This window comes from Artemia sp. Qi Xiang Cuo, chromosome 7 (assembly GCF_049724085.1).
Source record: "Artemia sp. Qi Xiang Cuo chromosome 7, ASM4972408v1, whole genome shotgun sequence".
Classification (NCBI taxonomy): domain Eukaryota; kingdom Metazoa; phylum Arthropoda; class Branchiopoda; order Anostraca; family Artemiidae; genus Artemia; species Artemia sp. Qi Xiang Cuo.
Window position 1 is genome coordinate 45,326,779 of NC_142800.1, and position 7,595 is coordinate 45,334,373.

The window sequence follows — 7,595 nt, forward strand, 5'->3', positions numbered from 1 at the left end:
ACAAATGTTTTGCAACTGAATAGAAAATGTATGTTGAAAAATTTTTTCCAGCATGAAAGACAAGAAATATCGCAAGTTACCTTACTCCCTGCCACAAAAAAGCTAAAAATATTATATATATATATATATATATATATATATATATATATATATATATATATATATATATATATATATATATATATATATATATATATATATATATATATATATATATATAAAATAGATAGATAAATAAATATATATATATATATATATATATATATATATATATATATATATATATATATATATATATATATATATATATATATATATATATATATATATATATATATAGGTTATAGTTTATTTATTTTTGGTTTATTTATAATAGTTTTAATTAAATAGTGGAGGTTTAAGTAAACAGTCGAGATAAAAGGTAAGTAGTTACGTGGACTTTCGCGCGATTGCAAACCTTCATAGGTTTTCTACAGCGCGAAAGTGTTGTTTAATTTATTTATTTGTTTGTGATTGTCTATTTATAAACTTGTGAACTTATGAACTTAACTTATGAACTGAGCCTGAATATGATTATTGACGGATGGCCGATTTTGCCTTTTTCCAGAAACATGTTTTCATTGTAGCATAAAAGAACAGATTCATATGCCTACCAGCGGAAACGGTAGAGAAGGGGGGGGGGGCATCATGAGCGCTATTAGAAATTTTTTCAGGAATGAAGATGTAAGTGTCGCCACAAGATTGGTTCTATCAATGTTTGAATGAAAAGATTTTATTTTATATTTTGTTTTTTTATAAAGCAGTTTATCGTTACGAGCAGTAAGTAAAGAATGTTTCATGGTAATTGTAACCAAAACTAGAATTAAAAGGAATTCTGACCAAAAAATACGTATAATAAAAAAAAATTAGCTCTCTATGGTGTCTCTAATCATCAAAAATTCAACAAGTTTAAATCTACCCAACTAAAATTACAAGCCTGTGAATCTTTGTCCTATTTAAAAAAAAGAGGCGAAGACCTCCAAAAGGCCGAGTAATTTTGACAAGAATGACACTATCAAATTCAGCATATCATTGAACATTAGTGCACAGATTTCAAGCCCCTACATACAAAATGTAAAATTTTGAATTTTTGTCAATAATTATGACCATGATGCTTGTTAATTCATTTTTCCCCAGGGGTGACGGTATCAAACCAATGGTCCTAGATTATTGGGAGAATATTCATTTGAAAGGAAATATAATAATTATACTGAAATACTTAAATAGCAAAAATTAATGTGCCACAACCTTGACATTTTCCCCTATTCTCTGGCACAAAGGGTGTCAAAAAGCAAGCCAACGAGTAGAAATTCAGAGATAGACAATCAATTAAAATTATTGAAAATCTATATAATGAGCTTTCCAGTCTTAGTAGTAGTGAGAGGATTCTAGTTTTAAAGGCGCACATGGGGACTACTCTTTTCTTCTTCATCGTTAATCACGAGGATGGTTTAACGACAATTCCCTCAAGCCGTAGAACCTGTGCAATACAAGCACATGCCCATTTCCCGAGACCAGGTGACGCAATCTTGTTTCAGTATTAGAAGGAACACAGCTGGCAAGATTCACATGACACTCAGGTGTTATCAATTTCTCTAAACATTGCATGTGTTTAGTAAAATAGTTGATGCCATCGTATGTGAATTGATTTTTCTTTAATCTTATATGGATTTATAGGGAATAACTTAATGATGGCACACACATTATGTAATGACGGCGCACACGTTTATTTTTCCTCGAGATGTTCAAGGTGTTTTTTTTCTTTCAAACGTTTATTTTTCTTTTTTTCAAGGTTTTTTTTCTTTTTTTCAAGTCATTTTTTTCTTTAGTATTTTGTACTTGTTAGGACTCGAAAGATTAATTTCCATCCAATGGAACAACGCCCCAGGCGTCAGGACCAACAGGGTGATTCCAATATTTTTTGTTCTGGTTAATATATTCGAGAAGTAGCCTGTTGTACGCAAAGCGATTTCCAGGTTTTGCTTGCTAGAATGACGTGTTTCTTACACCTGCGATAATTGGAACACAAACGGAGAATGTATATTTCAAGGAATTATTGTTCCCAAACCAAATATGTAATTAGGGAAATTCCGAAAATAAAGTGTTTTCTAGACAAGACTCTGCAACGGGAAAAAACAAAACATAAAAAAACGTGACAAATGGAAGAAAACAAAAACATGCGTAAATAGAAGAAAGGTATGTGTCCTAGAAGGCAATTTCAGGGAGGGAGGGTTGATATAAGAGGTTAATTTTCAGGGACTATTGAGGTATTTCTAGGAGCTATTAACGAAAGCGCCACGTTTTCATTGAGCTAAGCTTATGAATATTCACAAACCATGACATTTCATAGGCCAAGCCTTTCATAATGCTCCACTAAACACCTCCCATGCCACCAAGGCATTGAAAACCTGCCCTCTGGCATTCACGTTGCACCACTCCTCATCACCCGTAGGACATTTTCAACCTTTTCCCACCGCAAATAAGCTAATGAAACTAAATTAAACACTGCTTTTATTTTGCACCGAGGGAACTCTTCAGTTCATTGCTAGAGCGTTATACTCCAAGCAAACCACACCACGGTGTCACACCATTACTGCTCCGTGGCCCCTTGTGACATCGTTCCTAAGACATTTCTTAGACATTTGTTGCTAAAAATTATGCTTCATTCCGGTGGTTCAAGTTTTTGCAAGCCAAGCCTATCATACTAACCTCTAAAACACTCCATATTACCATGGCATTACGCACCTTCCCCTCCATTATCCACTTGCCACCACCCCTCATCACCCCTAGGACAATTTTCAATCTTTTCTCACAGAAAATAAGCTCCTGAATATAAATTAAACACTTTTTTTTATTATTATCCTGAATATAAATTAAACACTTTTTTTATTATTATTTGAACATCAGAAACTTGGCATTTCATTGCTAGAGCGTGATACTTCAAGCAATTCACACCACAGTGCCACACTATTACTGGTCTGTGGCACTCTCTGACATCATTCTGAAGACACTTTTCAGGCATTTCTTGTTAAAAATTATACTTCAATCCGGTAATTCAAGTTTTAACAAGCCAAGCCTATCATAATAACCTACAAAACACTCCACACCACCATGAAATTACACACCTACTCCTCCGTCATCCACGCGCCACCACTCCTCATCACCCCTAGGACAATTTCAACTTTTTCCACCAAAAATAAGCTTCTGAATATAAATTAGACACTGTTTTTAATTATTTGAACACTTACTTTACTTTTGGCGGAAACCAGACTATGATCCATCCTACCCGACACCAATGGACGGTAGGATGACTGACGTAGTCCAACACGATCTGTCAGCAGCAGCCTCTTCTGCAATCTTCAGGCAGTTTTCATCCCAACGACGTCTGTGTCGTCGGAAGCCACCCCAAGGATCCAGGTCATTCTTGAATGTCTGCCAGAAATTCTTACTTTGGCCACCTGGTCTTCGTTTCCCAGTTGGAAGGGAGTCGCAGGTGAGGGCATCACGGGATATAGTTACAGCTGGTCTTCGCACTGTGTGTCCAAATAATTTTAGTCGTCGTTGCTTTATGATTACCGAGAGGGAGGCCTTCTGGGCACAACGCCTTCGAACCTCAGCGTTTGAGATATGAAACCATCGGCTGACCTGTAGCATGTGTCTCATGCAGCGATGGTCGAATACTTCTAGTAAACGTGTTTCTCGGCCTTAAAAGGCCAAGTTTCACAGGCGTACAGCAGGATCGATTGAACAGTTGCCTTGTAGTTCATCTTCGTTTTAATGCTAATTTCATGTCTATTCCAAAGTGACTTCTTCATGCTTGTGAAGACACCTCATGCCTTTTCTATTAGAGCTCTAAAGTCAGCTTCTGCACCCCCATTCGGTGTTAGTTGCAGTGTTTGAACAGCGGGAACTCGGCATTTCATTGTTAGAGCCTGATACTCCAAGGAATTCACACCACAGTACCAAACTATTACTGCTTTGCGGCACCCTCTGACACCGCATCATCACTTCCAAAAGATTTTCAGACTGTTTTGTTAAAAATTATACTTCGATCCGGTGATTCAAGTTTTTGCAAGCCAAGCCTATCACAATAACCTCAAAACACTCCAAACCACCATGGCATTACACACCTACCCCTCCGTCATCCAAGTGGCACAACTCCTCATCATCCATAGGATATTTTCAAACTTTTTCCACCGAAAATAAGCTTCTGAATCTAAATTAAGCACTGTTATTCTATTATTTGAACAGCGAAAACTCAGCATGTCATTGTTAGATCGTGATACTCCAAGGAGTTCATACCACAGTTCCACACTATTACTAATCTGCGGCACCTTCTGACATCACATCTTCACCTCCAAGACATTTTTCAGACATTTCTTGTAGATAAGGACGTGAAATTCTCACACTCAGAATCTTTGATGTGCTGTATTTGATGCAGCAAATTTTACCAAGACCCGTTACTCCCTTTGGAGGTGTTTTCCCATTTTCCCAAAAATTTTAATTTGCTTCAATAGAACACAAAAATTAGATTACAGGTAAAACTATCGAAGATTTTTCACTGATACACTGAATAACCATAATTTTCTGAGATTTTTCCCAGAGGTTTCACAAATTTTGAAGTTCTTCGGACTACTACCTCACACTCATCAATTTTATCAGCTTGAATTTTCCATTTTTACATATTCTCATCGAAAAATCAACAAATTCCACATTTTATGTAGATAAATGCGTGAAACCTTCACACTAAAGTTCTTTGATGTACTGCATCAGGGACTGTAACTTTTATCAAAATTCGTTATACCCTTTGAAAATGTTTTCCCCTTTTTCAAAAATTAAATTTGCTTCAGTAGAATTTTCATCGAATATTTTTTCATCGAAAAACCAATGAATTCTACATTTCTTGTAGAATAACACGTGAAACCTTAACACTAAGATTCTTTGATTAGCTGTAGCTGATGCTGTAACTTTTATCAATAACCGTTTCACCCTTTGGAGGTATTGTGCCATTTTTTCAAGAATCAAATTTGCTTTCAATAGAATACAATACTTAGATTACCAGCAAAATTGTCACTAATACAGAGAATAACCAATGATTTTCTAATATTTTCCCTTGACTCTTCACGAAATTGTGAAGTTCTTTGACTACTACCAAACACTGATCAATTTTACCAGCTTGAATTTCCATTTTTTACTTTTTCATAGAAAAAGCAACAAATGCAGCATTTCTTGTAGATATACACATGAAACCTTCACACTGAAATTCTTTTATGTGCCGTATCTGATGCTTTAACTTTTATCAAGGCCCATTACTCTCTTTGGATGTGTTTTTCCCTTTTTTCAAAAATCAAATTTTGTTTCAATAGAATACAAATTTAGATTACAGGGAAAATTGTCTAGGATTTTTCACTGATAAAGTGAATAACCAATGATTTTCTAAGATTTTCCATTGACCCTTCACGAAATTGTGATGTTCTTTGACTACTACATCACAATCATCAACTTTAACAGGCTAAATTATCCTTTTTTTTACATATTTTCATCGAAAAAGCAATCTTTGATGTGCTGTATCTGATGCTCTAGTATTTATCAAGAACCGTTGCACCCTTTGGAGATATTTTCTTTTTTTTTCAAAAATCAAATTTGCTTAAATAGAATACAAAAATTAGATTACAGGCAAAATTATCTAGGATTTTTCACTAAAGTGAATAACCAATGATTTTCTAAGTATTTTCACTTACTCTTCTCGACATTGTGAAGTTCTTTGACTACTATATCAATTTTACCAGCTTGATTTTTCTATTTTTTACATTTTTTCATCGAAAAACCAACAAATTGTACAGTTTCTTGTAGAATAACACCTGAAGCCTTGACACTAAGAATCTTTGATTTTTCTGTAGCTGATGCTGTAACTTTTATCAATAACCGTTTCACCCTTTGGAGGTATTGTTCCCTTTTTTCAAGAATCAAATTTGCGGTAACCCTTCACACTAAGGTTCTTTGATGTACTGTATCAGAGGCTGCAACTTTTATCAAAACCCATTACACCCTTTGGAGATGTTTTTCCATTTTTCAAAAATTAAATTTGCTTCAATTGAATTTTCATCGAACATTTTTTCATCGAAAAACCAAGAAATTCTACATTTCTTCTAGAATAACACGTGAAACCTTCACACTAATATTCTTTGATTTGCTTTAGCTGATGCTGTAACTTTTATCTATAACCGATTCCCCCTTTCAAGGTATTGTCCCTTTTTTTCAAGAATCAAATTTACTTTCAATAGAATACAAACTTAGATTACAGGTAAAATTGTCGAGGATTTTTCACTGATACAGTGGAAAACCAATGATTTTCTAATATTTATCCCTGACTCTTAACTAATCTGTGAATTTATTTGACTACTACATCACACTCATGAATTTTACAAGACTGACTTATTCATTTTTTACATATTTTCATAAAAAAAAGTAACGAATTCTAATTTTCTTGTAGATAAACGTGTGAAAACTCCACACTAAGATTCTTTGATGTGCTATATTTGAGGCTGTAACTTTTATCAAGACCCGTTGAACCATTTGAAGATGTGTTTCCCTTTTTTCAAGAATCAAATTTGCTTAAATTAAATACAAAACTACGATTACAGGCAAAGTTGTCAAAGATTTTTCATTAATACAGTGAATAACCATGATTTTGTAAGATTTTTCACAGACTTTTCACAAAAATGTGAAGTTCTTTTGCTACTACCTCACACTCATCAATCTTACCAGCTTGAACTTTCCATTTTTTTTACATATTTTCATCGAAAAAGCAAAACATTATACATTTCTTGTAGATAAACGCATACAATCTTCACATTAAGATTCTTTGATGTACAGTATATGATGCTATAACCTTTACCAAGACTCGTTACACCCTTTCGAGGTGTTTTTTCCTTTTTCAAAAATCCGATTTGCTTCAAAAGAATACAAACTTAGATTACAGGTAAAATCGTCGAGGATTTTTCACTGATGTAGTGAATAACCATGATTTCTAAGAATTTTCCCTGACTCTTAATGCAAGTGTGAAGTTCTTTGACTACTATCTCATTTTTGTGATATCTAATTCCACTTTCCCCACTTTTGATCCCCAATTACAACGATTCCACCTTCAATTCTGCTACCTTCCACCTCGGGACAACCAGCCCCAGCTTAATATTTGCTCTTCCAAGCCCAGCTCCAAATCGGGTTCCCCTTGCGCCACTTCCAGATTCCCTATTTCTACCCCCATACCCACGATTCCGATTCCGTCATTACCACTCAAAGCCCCTACAATTGCAAGATTTTATATGCACTGCCTCAAATGTAATCGATGGATGGCAAATGACACCCCTCTGGTGCACACCGTCAGGCTTAGGGGTTTTTCAAGCCCCCCCCCCCCCACAAAGATAACTTTATAAACTAAAAATTGCAATTGGTTTATTTGAACACTGGAAGACCCCCTTTTAAAACCAACGCTACCTCAGGAATTCCCTTAAAGAACTTATAAGAGTTTTTTGAATATACTAAAAAAACCTTGC